This window comes from Bombina bombina, chromosome 9 (genome assembly GCF_027579735.1).
Source record: "Bombina bombina isolate aBomBom1 chromosome 9, aBomBom1.pri, whole genome shotgun sequence".
NCBI lineage: Eukaryota > Metazoa > Chordata > Amphibia > Anura > Bombinatoridae > Bombina > Bombina bombina.
Window position 1 is genome coordinate 229,053,060 of NC_069507.1, and position 13,083 is coordinate 229,066,142.

General features: G+C 36.3%; 1 protein-coding gene across 1 annotated transcript in view; it reads right to left on the reverse strand.

Annotated features, from left to right (window-relative positions):
• LOC128639630 (pancreatic triacylglycerol lipase-like) overlaps positions 1-13,083 on the reverse strand; it is a 131,159-nt gene that overhangs the window by 45,368 nt on the left and 72,708 nt on the right. The window lies entirely within an intron of this gene.

Sequence of the window (13,083 nt, forward strand, 5' to 3'; positions counted from 1 at the left end):
ATCCTCAGCGGCGTGGAGGCTCTTCTTCATCCAATCTCCGTCGTACACTAAAAATTGAATGGAAGGTACCGCATTAAATTTGGGGTACCTTGCATTCCTATTGGCTGAAATTTTGAAATCAGCCAATAGGATTAAAGCTACTGATATCTTATTGGCTGTTCAAATCAGCCAATAAGATTTCAGTAGCTCTCATCCTATTGGCTGATTTTAAAATTTCAGCCAATAGGAATGCAAGGTACCCCAATAAAAATGGGGTACCTTGCATTCAATCTTCAGTGTGCCGCGGACGATCGCATGAAGAGGAGCCTCCACGCCGCGAGGACCACCGCCACTAAGGACCGCTGCTCCGGATTTGCGCATCGGGGAAGCCAGCTCAGCACCTCTGCTCCGCGCCGGATCAAGATAGAAGGTGATGGAGCCACCTGGAAGAAGACCTTCTCCACCAGACTTCATGAATGGTGAGCACCTATTTTGGGTTTAAGCTTATTTTTTATTTTTTGGGGTGTTTTTTTTAGATTAGGGTTTTTTGGACTGTAAAAGAGCTGATTGGCCTTTTAAGGGCAATGCCCATACAAATGCCCATTTGGGGCCAATGGGTAGTTTAGGTTTTTTTAGTGTTAGTTTTTATATTTTGTTTTTTTTTTACTGTTAGGGGGTATTTTTTACATGTAAAAGGGCTGATGAACTTAGGACAATGCCCTACAAAAGACCATTTTAAGGGCTTTTGGTAGTTTAGTTTAGATTAGGGGATGTTTTTATTTTGGGGGGATTTTTTATTTTCATAGAGGTATTAGATTAGCTTTAATTTGTTTTTATTTTTTATTATTTTTGTTTATATTTTTCTGTAATTTTAGACTTTTTAATTTTTTTTGTAATTTAATGTTAGGTTTTATCTTTAAATTAATGTTAGGATTTTTTTATTTTAGAGGGGGTTGTTAGGTTAGGGGGCTTAGTAATTAAATTAGTTATTTGCATTGTGGGGGGTTGGCAATTTAGGAGTTAATAGGAGTTAATAGGTTAATTAAGTTTATTGCGATGTGGGGGTTTGGCGGTTTAGGGGTAAATAGGTTAATTAGGTTAATCGCGATGTGGGGCATTGGCAGTTTAGGGGTTAATAGGTTAATTAGGTTTATTACAATGTTAGGGGTTTGCGGTTTATGGGTTAATTAGGTTTATTGCGATGTGGGGGGTTGGCGACTTAGGAGTTAATATTTTAATTATGTTATTTTTGTTGTTTAATTTGTGGATTAGGGGTTAATTAATTTATTATTTTGCGATGTGAGGGTTGGCGGTTTAGGTGTTTGTTAATATTTCTTGCGGGCGCTTAGGGTTTTTTTTTGTTAATACTTCAAACAGGTTTTTTATGTGTTATACTTTGTTCGGGCGGTTAGGTTTTTTAATTATTTCGTGCAGGCAGTTAGTTTTTTTTGTTATTTCGTGTGGGTGGTTACGTATTTTTTGTTATTTTGTGCGGGTGGTTGCGTATTTTTTTTTCTTAGTACTTCGTTTGCCTACGCTGCATCAAGGTGTATTCTTTTGGCTGCGCGAGCAGCCAACATTCTTTTGGCTGCCTCCTGCATCCAACATTCCTTTGAGGATGCGTGCACAACTGACAATGGCGACGGATGCATTACAAACGCGATTATAGTATAGATTGTTATGGAGCAGACAAGCATCTTGCAACAAGTTTCACATCTGTAAGCTTGTAAGAAGTATATTAAACTTTTAAATAATCATTGTTTGTTAGAAGCTCCGCCCACAGCTTTCTTGTTGTCCAGCTAGCTGGTTTTTTGTATGACAATTTAGCAGTACACGTGTAATATTTTTCAGTTAGCTATTTCAAATTGCACATCCACAAATCAGCATGTGAGAGTAGAAAAATGTATTTAAAGGGGTCGTCTATTTCATTTTTTTATTGTTTAAAAAGATAGATAATCCCTTTATTACTCATTCCCTAGTTTTGCATATCCAACACGCTTGTATTAATATACTTTTTACTTCTGTGATTACCTTTTATACAAGCCTCTGCAGACTGCCCCTTTATCTCAGTTCTTTTGACAGACTTTTATCCAATTAATGCTGACTCATAAATAACTCCATAAGAGCGAGCACAATGTTATCTGCATCGTGCACATGAACTAGCACTGTCTAACTGTAAAAATGTACTGAGATAAGAGCCGGCCTTCAATGGCTTAGAAATCAGTTTGAGCCTACCTAGGTTTATCTTTTCAAAAATACCACCAATGGAACAAAGCAAATTTGATGATAAAAGTAAATTGGAATTTTTTTTTTATATTGTATGCCCTATCCGAATCATGAAAGTTTAATTTTGGCTTGACTGTCCCTTTAAGAGTTGATTATGATTGGAGGAACTTAAAGGGATACTGAACCCAATTTTTTTCTTTCATGATTCAGATAGAGCATGCAATTTTAAGCAACTTTCTTATTTACTCCTATTCTCAATTTTCTGCATTCTCTTGCTATCTTTATTTAAAAAAGAAGGCATCTAAGCTAAGGACCCAGCCAGTTTTTGGTTCAGAACACTGGACAGCACTCTTTTATTGGTGGGTGAATTTACCCACAAATCAACAAGAACAACCCAGGTTGTTCACCAAAAATGGGCCGGCTTCTAAACTTACATTTTTGCTTTTCAAATAAAGATACCAAGAGAATGAAGAAAAATTGATAATAGGAGTAAATTAGAAAGTTGTTTAAAATGGCATGCTCTATCTGGATCATGCAAGAAAACAATTTGGGTTCAGTGTCCCTTTAACATACCAAAATATACACAAAATAGGTGGGTGGAGCTTGGTGGCTATTTTCGGCTCCTAACAAACAATGCATATTTAACTGTTTCATGTACTTTTAGTTTATAGATGTGGGCCCAGTTGCAGGATGCCTCTCTGGCATGTAACAATAAGTAATACAATTATGTATTGGGTCTAGACTGTTTATTTAACAATTGGTCACTTTTTGATCACAACTAAAGGGAATCTTACAACAAAAAATATCAACAAAGATTTTGAAAACAGTAAATAACCAGAAGCCCAAGTAAGTCTGCCGCTATTTCTTCTGCAAGGGACAGTAAAATGAAATATTTATGATTCTGATACAGGAACTTTCCAATTTATTTCTATTATCAAAATTGCTCTATTCCTTTTTTATCCTTTAATGAAAAGTAAAGCATTGCTGCGCGACTTAACCCCTTTGCTGCGCTAGTTGTCATGCCGTGCGTCAAGGCTTGAGAATGACGCCCCCATTGGAGCCTATGGAAGCGCGCTCTCACATTGCCCCTAACCTGTAATACCAGCGCACATTTTCGTGGAGCGGAAATATCACTTTCACAGAAGCGATATTTTACGATCAGCTTGTAATCTAGCCCATTATGTTTTATTTCTGTGCAGTATATTCAAAATTATTTTGAGTGTTTTTGGGCATAAATTATTAGTGAGCATTTTCATTGAGTGTCATTGTAGAGTCAGTTGGGTGTAGGTGAAGTTATACTTTATAATATACTTACATTACTGTAATCTACAGTATCTTCTTGTCTGCGTTTTTTAAGTTTAAAAGTAGCACATAAACAGGGGCGGACTGACAATTCGGGCAATTTGCCCGAGGGCCCTGCATCTTAAGAGGGCCCATGGAGGCAGTTGCATTATGAATGCAGCACTAAATATTTTATTTTATTTTAATTTTATTTGATTATTATTTTACTTTTTATTTTTTGCTTGAGGTTGTTGTGGAGGGGTGGCGGGAGAGGGCGGGGCCAGTTGCCGCTCACTTGTGCAGTGGAGGTCTGGAGGCATGAGCGCTCTGTCGGTACATGCAGGGAGGAATCAGCACAATTAAGTGGTACTTAGGAAGGAGGTAAAGAGGCAATTTTCAAGTACCAAGCACCAAGCAACAGATCTGCCTAATAATTATAATTATTATTTACAGTAATTGTGCTACATGCACATATTCACAGATGTGCTGTTTTACTCTACTCTGACTGCAGCCTTTCCACAGAAGGCTGTGTGATTTGTAATAACTGAAGTTGATCTGTTTTGTAAATTGTATGGTCAACTGAGATAACCCCACACAGATGGCTTTTTTAGTAACCAAGGGTGAGACACAGAGTGGCCCCAGGGGCAGCCCGATGTTCTGGTAAGAGGCCAAACTTTTGAAAAGAGCGAACCATGTCACTTCCTGTGACGTTACATCAGCAGTTTTACACTTTTGGCCCTAATGCGCATGCGTGCCAGCGTCATCACATACCTGGCCGCATACGTCACTGGTAAACTATTTAGACCTGTGAAATTCAGAAACCCTTTCTATAGCGCATGCATGGGATTTTGTATCACAAATGGGGGGTTTATTGAAAGCTGTTTATTCGTCTCCTCGACAATATTTGGAACTCTGCCCCCCCACTGCAACTACTCCCATTAAGCTGAGTCTCTGTGCATGCATGAGAAACAGCCACTCGGCTATCGCCACTACTTCTTCTGCTGATCCAATGCAGCTTTTCACAGGCTCCCTTCAATGTCATTGTTTAAACATTTGTTGCAGCAGTAAGCATTGGATCAACAGAAGCAGCAGTGGCGATAGCAGAGTGGCTGTTTGTCATGCACCCACGGAGACTCAGCTTAATGGGAGTAGTTGCAGTGGGGGCGGAGTTCAGAATATTGCCAAGGAGACGAATAAACAGCTTTTCATAAACCTCCCATTTGTGATACAAAATCCCACACATGCGGTATAGAAAGGGTTTCTGAATTTCACAGGTCTAAATAGTTTACCAGTGACGTATGCGGCCAGGTATGGGATCACGCTGGCACGCATGCGCATTAGGGCCAAACGTTTAAAACAGCTGATGTAAGGAAGTGACATGGTTCGCTCTTTTCAAAAGTTTGGCCTTTTACCAGAACACCGGCTGTCCAAGTGACTCTCCTTTGAGCAGACTTTTATTTATTGCAAGCAGAAGGCAGCCCTGAATGTCAGTGAGCTGACCTCCCCCATCTTATTCCTGCAGCAGTCTGAAACATTTGAAGGTCCTGTAACAGCTCTACTGCAATCCAGGAGTGTGAGGTAATCCTGGGGTTAGAGTGGGCTACTATAACCCGTACACAACGAACCAACACAGGCTAGTTACTATAACGTAAAATCCAAAAATGGGGTTAGCTACAATTCCTCACTTGATTAAAGGTATGCAGTGGTGTGTTTGTATATAAATATATATATCTGTATCTATAGATCTATATATATGTGTGTGTGGGTGTGTATATAAATATATATATATATATATATATATATATCTGTATCTATAGATCTATATATATGTGTGTGTGTGTGTGTATATAAATATATATATCTGTATCTATAGATCTATATATATGTGTGTGTGTGTGTGTATAAATATATATATATATATATATATATATATATTTATATATATCTGTATCTATAGATCTATATATATGTGTGTGTGTGTATATAAATATATATATATATATATATATATATATCTGTATCTATAGATCTATATATATGTGTGTGTGTGTATGTAAATATATATATATATATATATATCTGTATCTATAGATCTATATATATGTGTGTGTGTGTGTATATAAATATATATATATATATCTGTATCTATAGATCTATATATATGTGTGTGTGTGTGTATATAAATATATATATATATATCTGTAGCTATAGATCTATATATATGTGTGTGTGTGTATATATATATATATATATATATATATCTGTATCTATAGATCTATATATGTGTGTGTGTATATATAAATATATATATATATATATATATATATATATATATATCTGTATCTATAGATCTATATATATGTGTGTGTGTGTGTGTATATATAAATATATATATCTGTATCTATAGATCTATATATATGTATGTGTGTGTATATAAATATATATAGTAATAGATGATCCCCAGAAGAGAGGACAAAAGACGGCTGAAAAATCATCCACGGCTGGTTCAAAGAAGGTGTTTATTCAAGCAAGGTGCTAGTACATAAGGTGAGAGCAAAGCCTTAACACCTGACGCGTTTCGCGCATGCGTACATGCGCTTCATCAGAGGTGATATGTTCAAGGTGTGCATTGACCTATATGTAGCAAAGGGACCAATCATGTTATCGGTTCAATTAAGAACTATTGTCTACACCTATGAGTAAGGTAGCTGAACCCTTTGCTGCAGATTGGTCATAGATTTTGTTCCTTTAATTACTAAGTCAAATAACACAGTAAGTAGTTATACAAATCTTCTAGTACTAGTACAATTGTTAATATATATACATGTACAAACTATTCATTCTAAGCCTATGTGAACTAAATTCTAATAGCCAATTTGAATAAAAAATATATGAATAAAATAAAAATAAAAAGTATTACATAAAAAAATTATTAACAATCACATTATTCTTCAATTAAGCAATAATATGCAAGAATAGCTTAGAAAGTAGATATGGAGATTTTTCCAGAGATGCAGACATATCGATAGTGTTGTCAATTACTATAAATCTGTCACCATCGATGCATATGTGAGAAAATCAACTATCTAAATTAAGAATGGACAAACCATCACATTAACATAAACAAAATGTTGAAATACAAATGAAATTCATAAGGGAACAGAAATTCTATTAAAATAAACATGAATATAATAATAAGAAAACATAAATATTGTGATAAAAAATTATAATGGAACACACACAGTTAATTTCGGATGTGCTAAGTTAATTATTCACTATTTAAGTTAGTGCATCCAAAGAATTATTAAGATTTTTTTCATTCATTTCTTTTCTTTGTGGGACCTGAGCTGTGTTAGTAAGCTTTAGGGGGAAAAAAGGGTTTTTCTCTTGTGTTGTTTTATTTTAGATTATGTTGTAAATTGTACTATTCAACAAATAGATCAACATCCATCCTTTTATTAATTCCTTCTGGTACTCTAGTATGTAATTTTATGATCCAAAAGATCTCTTTCTTTCTTAAGCATTTTTCCCTATTGCCACCCCTAGGGTGTTTTTTAATAATATCAATACCTATGAAAGAGAAATATTTTTGTCCTATACCATGTAGTCTAAAATGCTTAGCTACCGGCGTTTTAGGTTCTTTCTCATCTAGGGAGCGTAAATGTTCACGAATTCTTTCTTTTAATGGGCGGGTAGTTATACCAATATATTGACAGGAGCAAAATAGGCAATTGATGAGGTAAATCACATATTGTGAATTACAGTCAATTCTATCTCGAATGTGGAACACTTGTTTTGTAATATTGGAAGAGAAAGTATCTGTTACAGTGATACATGTGCATCCTTTGCAAGGTACATGACCACATTTAAAACACCCTGGTTTTGGGCTAAGCCAGTGTGCACCTATTGTTTCTTTGTCTGTAAACTGTTTACTAGTTATTTCTCTTATGGTTGGTGCTCTTCGTGCTATACATTTTATTCCTGATGTTAGGATGTTGTTAAGTGCTTCATCACCTTTTAGAATTGATAGGTTCTGTCTGACTATCTTACAAATTTGGTTATATTGTCTACTAAATTGTGTAATAAACAAAAGGTTTTGATTAGGTAATATTAATTTATCAATTTTTCCCAATTTCTTAGAGCCTCCTTTAAGTAATTCTTGTCTATTTAAATCTGCCACTTGTTTCTCCAATTTAAGTAGCAGATTCCTATGATATCCTCTATCTGTCAATCTATTTGTTAACTCTCTTGCTTGTGTGAAATAATCTGCCAGTTCTGTACAATTCCTTCTTAAGCGAAGGTATTGTGCTTTAGGGATGCCTCTTTTTAAATGATTGAGATGGCAAGAATCAGCTCTCAGTATCGTGTTCCTAGCCAATGGTTTGCGGTAGGTGCATGTGGAGATTGTGTTATCTTTGGCTCTCAAACTTAAATCTAGGAAATCAATAGACTGTTTATGTATCTGTGCTGTAAAGGTCAAATTATATTCATTATTATTCATAAAGTCTACAAATTTATCAGCTGTACAGTCATCCCCAGTGTCCCATATGACTATAATATCGTCTATAAAACGGCCATATATTATGACATTGTTCTTATATGGAAACTGGTCTGAAAAGATCATATTTAATTCCAGCCACCCCATATATATGTTTGCTAGCGCAGGGGCAAATTTAGCCCCCATCGCTGTACCTCGTCTTTGTAAATAATAAGTGCCTTGAAAGATGAAAAAATTATGCTGTAGAAGAAATTCTGTTATTTGGACAATAAATGATATAAATTCGTTGCTATAGTCTGAATATCTTCGTAACATAAAATCTACAGCCTCCAGTCCTTTTGAGTGAGGGATGTTGGAATAGAGGGCCGTGACATCAATGGTGGCCCATACATAAGATTCTTTCCAAGTTATATCACTTATCTGTGTCAGTAAGTGTGTACTGTCCCTGATGTACCCTGGTAGGGCCAGCATGATAGGTTGTAGTATGTGGTCCAGCCAGCCACCCAATCTTTCACACAATGATCCATTACTGGCCACAATGGGTCGTCCAGGTGGATTCTTGAGACCCTTGTGTATCTTGGGTGCAATGCGAAAGTATGGGGTGGTTGGCTGTTCCACATATAGATAATCAGTTAGTTCTTTTTCCATGAAATTATGTTCAATAGCATAGTCTAATAAGTGACTAAGTTTGTTTTTGAAGGAGGTGGTGGGATTGAACGTAAGTTTAGTGTATAACATACAGTCTTTTAATTGGTTCTCAACTTCACCAATATAATCAATTTTGTTCAATACCACCACTGCCCCTCCTTTATCTGCCTGGACTATCACCACACTGTCATTTTTCTGAAGTCTAGTCAATGCCTGTCTTTGTTGTCGAGTAAGATTATCTCTAGATATATCTAAGGGATTTTTTTCAATTGTGTTTGATAAGTCAGTCAATTCTCTCTCTACCACTCTCTGATAAAGGTCCAATAGTTGGTGTCTAGAATTTACTGGATAAAAATAAGAACTATTCTTATATGTGAAAGATGTGCAATTATTCGTTAATGTGTCAGTGGATCTAGTGGATTCCTGTTGTAAAGAAATTAGATTAGTAAGATCTACCAGATCAGTGTATTTCAGTCCTACTGAACTATGCTTACTAGAAGCTTGTGTGTTATCAAGTGAGTGCTCAACTGGGATATCTTTAAAGTGTTTTTTCAAAACTATCTTACGGACAAATCTGTTGATATCGATAAGTGTATTTACAAGATCAAAATTATGTGCTGGTGCATATGATAAGCCTTTATTTAGCAAATTACATTCTATATCGGACAATTTGTAATCAGAGAGGTTAATGACTGCTACTTCTTTATATTTTTTCTGACCCTGCTGGGGTAACGGAAGGTTGGTTCTGTTTCGTCCATATCTATTGTTTCTTTTGTTTTCTTAGGTGTGCTAGTCTGGCTAGGTTGCTTCACTAAAGTTTTTAGTTCTTTTCTACTGGTGCTCGGATTTAAGCTGGTCTTATCTGGTTCGATTAAACCTTGTGATTGTTCACCTTCAGTAGACTGTGCACTCGTATCCTGGTAATCTGTGTCTATGCTAGAGAAAGTCACATGTTTATTTTTATTTCTATCTGTCTTATTTCTATTTCCTTTTTTGTTTCTATTTTTTTCTTTATTTTTCTTTGTGGATGGCCAACTTTGTCTAGTAGGCTTATGTTGTTGCCATGAATATACTATATTAAGTTCATAGTCCTTGACATCTCTCTGATATTTCTGTATCTTCCTTTCGGATAATGTTGTGTCTAGAGTGTCTATTGTTTCAGTGAGCTGTTTGCTATAATCTATGTGTTTTTGGGTAGTCTCATATGGTTTAAGTGTTTCAATTGCATTATTGATTTCTATAAGGACTTGATCTCTTTCCTCTTTTTTATGACATAATAGTTGTTTCATTAATATTATGGAACAATTAGTTAAATTCTCATTCCATTCCTCCATAAATTTGGGGTTATTAAGTGCAAAAGAGGGATATTTCTTCATTCGTAAGCCCCTAGGTACCTTGTGCTCAGATATATAGAGTTCTAAGAACTCTATGTCCCACCACAAATTGGTTTCTCTAAATCTTAATAATTCTAATTTGGAAAACACATTAGCAATATCATCCTCATCAACCAGAACAAGCGCTTGGCTATCACCTTTTAGTGCATTTTCCATGATGCGTTTTCTTTTTGTTTCATTTATAACCCCTGTGGGTGTTTTTGTTGCCATTATGGAAAATGTACCAATGGATATTAAAATATAAATTATATATAATGTATTAAAGAACCAGTGGAACCCTTAATATTTATAGATGCAGAGACAAAAATAAAAGTATCTAGAGCAAAAGAGGATTATTTGCAGGTATAAATAGTGAGGGATCTTACAACAGTGTGTATAAAGACAAAGTATATATCTAAACAATGTTACAGTACTTCGTAGTTAGCATTTCCCATAGTTGCAAATCACGGTTTGCTATACTTGCACAATTGTGGAAATTCAAATGGTGTAGTCCACAATTACATTGATATGGAATGTTCCAAGTATATTCCCAGTATATCCTTAAGTGTAGCGCTATATCTATATGTATAGCAAGCGCTTATGGAAGTTCCTGACGGCAAGAAACAAGCTGTGGGAAAATAAGCTGTAAATGTAAACGTCCCTCCGGACCCTTAGAGCCAATGTACAATTGGGATGTACACAGTAGAAATAAAAAGTACCTCCAGAATGGGTGGACCAGGAAATTTAATTACCAATGTAATGGTTTCAGGCAGCGTCCTCCGAAGATCCTCGATAGGCAAGAGCCCCCAAGTTCCGACGGAGGGAGATGGCTGTATCCTCGTTTCCACTTGTCCTCATACGACCAAGGCTCTGACGTCAGAGTAGTGTGCCGTGTCGCACAGGAGGTCCGCTGTAAGCATGAGGGGAACGTGCAGCGTCGCACGGCAGATTCCTCCGGACAAACCAGGTGTCGCTCAGGAGGTCCGCTGTAGGCGTGAGGAGAACGTACAGCGTCGTACGGCAAATTCCTCGGGACAAGTCAGGTGTCCACTGGGTCCTAAGTCACCGGTTCTTCAGGTCTGGATATGGGTTCCGGGTGATAGACAGCCAAAGCGGTATCTCATCCGCTAAATGTAGTAATAGATGATCCCCAGAAGAGAGGACAAAAGACGGCTGAAAAATCATCCACGGCTGGTTCAAAGAAGGTGTTTATTCAAGCAAGGTGCTAGTACATAAGGTGAGAGCAAAGCCTTAACACCTGACGCGTTTCGCGCATGCGTACATGCGCTTCATCAGAGGTGATATGTTCAAGGTGTGCATTGACCTATATGTAGCAAAGGGACCAATCATGTTATCGGTTCAATTAAGAACTATTGTCTACACCTATGAGTAAGGTAGCTGAACCCTTTGCTGCAGATTGGTCATAGATTTTGTTCCTTTAATTACTAAGTCAAATAACACAGTAAGTAGTTATACAAATCTTCTAGTACTAGTACAATTGTTAATATATATACATGTACAAACTATTCATTCTAAGCCTATGTGAACTAAATTCTAATAGCCAATTTGAATAAAAAATATATATATCTGTATCTATAGATCTATATATGTGTGTGTGTATATATAAATATATATATATATATATATATATATATATCTGTATCTATAGATCTATATATATGTGTGTGTGTGTGTGTATATATAAATATATATATCTGTATCTATAGATCTATATGTATGTGTGTGTGTATATAAATATATATATATATATATATATATATATATATATATATATCTGTAGCTATAGATCTATAAATATGTGTGTGTGTGTGTGTGTGTATATATATATATATATATATATATATATATCTGTATCTATAGATCTATATATGTGTGTGTGTATATATAAATATATATATATATATATATATATATATATATATATATATATATCTGTATCTATAGATCTATATATATGTGTGTGTGTATATATAAATATATATATCTGTATCTATAGATCTATATATATGTATGTGTGTGTATATAAATATATATATATATATATATATATATATATATATATATATATATATATATATCTGTATCTATAGATCTATATATATGTGTGTGTGTGTATATATAAATATATATATATCTGTATCTATAGATCTATATATATGTGTGTGTGTGTATATAAATATATCTGTATCTATAGATCTATATATATGTATGTGCGTGTATATATAAATATATCTGTATCTATAGATCTATATATTTGTATGTGTGTATATATAAATATATCTGTATCTATAGATCTATATATTTGTATGTGTGTATATATAAATATATCTGTATCTGGGCATCTGGAGAGGAGTCGGAAGGGGAGGAGCTAGCAGCAACATGGATGCTAGCACGCTGCTCTAATCTAAAGGGCATTATCCAACACCCCAAGCCTGCGCTTATCCTTGGCCGGGAAAGATACTACCTGACCTGGCCTGGATATTCCTCTTGCAGATGCCGGCTCCCTAATGGCAGACTGACTCAGGAGCAGAGTCAATACGCCTGGAGGCGTTCTTGCACATAACTACCCGGTCGAAAGACAGAATTTCTCAGAACTCGCTACAAAGCCAAAGAAAGGGAAACGGAGTTGCTGAGTCGGGGCAGAGACCACGGAGGTATCCGAGATCGGCGGCCCCTATACTCACTGCGACCAGTATTCCCAGTGTCCAGAAGTCAGGAGCTGAGAGGCGAAGATGCTGTGGCTGAGGCCGGGTGCGGCTCCACGCTGGAGGTCCGGATCTGCATAGACGCCAAACCGGAAACAGACGAACGTCAAACGGAGGCTTGGCGGTGAGAGGACGCTGAGGCCAAGCTGCAAGCGCAACTAACTCTATGGCAGGAAGTGTTACAGCCGGGAAGCAGGCCTGAGAACCGGAGCGGCAGAGAAGAAAGGAGACTCGAATAGAACGGGCAGCAGGTGCCGGGTCTTTCCTGCTACAGTCCGGTAAGATCTCCCGTTTACTCCCTCCTGTTGGGCCCGGTTAAGACTTATTTGCCCAGCTTGCATTTGGCTTGGTT